Source organism: Eucalyptus grandis, chromosome 7 (assembly GCF_016545825.1).
Source record: "Eucalyptus grandis isolate ANBG69807.140 chromosome 7, ASM1654582v1, whole genome shotgun sequence".
Classification (NCBI taxonomy): Eukaryota; Viridiplantae; Streptophyta; class Magnoliopsida; order Myrtales; family Myrtaceae; genus Eucalyptus; species Eucalyptus grandis.
The window spans coordinates 19,330,101-19,330,622 of NC_052618.1; positions in this window are offsets into that span (position 1 = coordinate 19,330,101).

Below are 522 nucleotides of genomic sequence, written 5' to 3' on the forward strand. Positions count from 1 at the left end.
CTTTTTTTCTCCTCAGAAATGGGTCTTAGTTGCAAAATTAATTCATCAGAAATCGATTTTTCTTTTTCCAATTTGATCTTGACTTGCTATTGAATGGATAATCGGTTATCATCACTCCCTAATTAGATTAGAAATATGACTACATCTCAATATATCAATTTACATCCGAACTGTAAAAAATGAGACTCGGCAATAATCTATTTCTTATGTATGGATCATCTTTCTTACCGGTATCTCGAAAAAGCAAATGATTTTTTTTTTTTTGGCATAAACATTTTGTTGAGTGCCTTCAAAATTAACTACATTTAAAATGCAAAAATACAAAGAGATAAGAGGAATGGTGAGGATTTTGATTTCACATGAATTAGCAAAAACGATTGAGAACTTATGAGCTGAAACTTATTGAGAACTTATGGGCTAAAACTTTCTTCTATGCAATCCATCTTAAATGACAATATAATAGCCAACCTGGCAAGGCTTTTTATTTTATTTTTAACTATTTATGAATTTTATATTATGCTT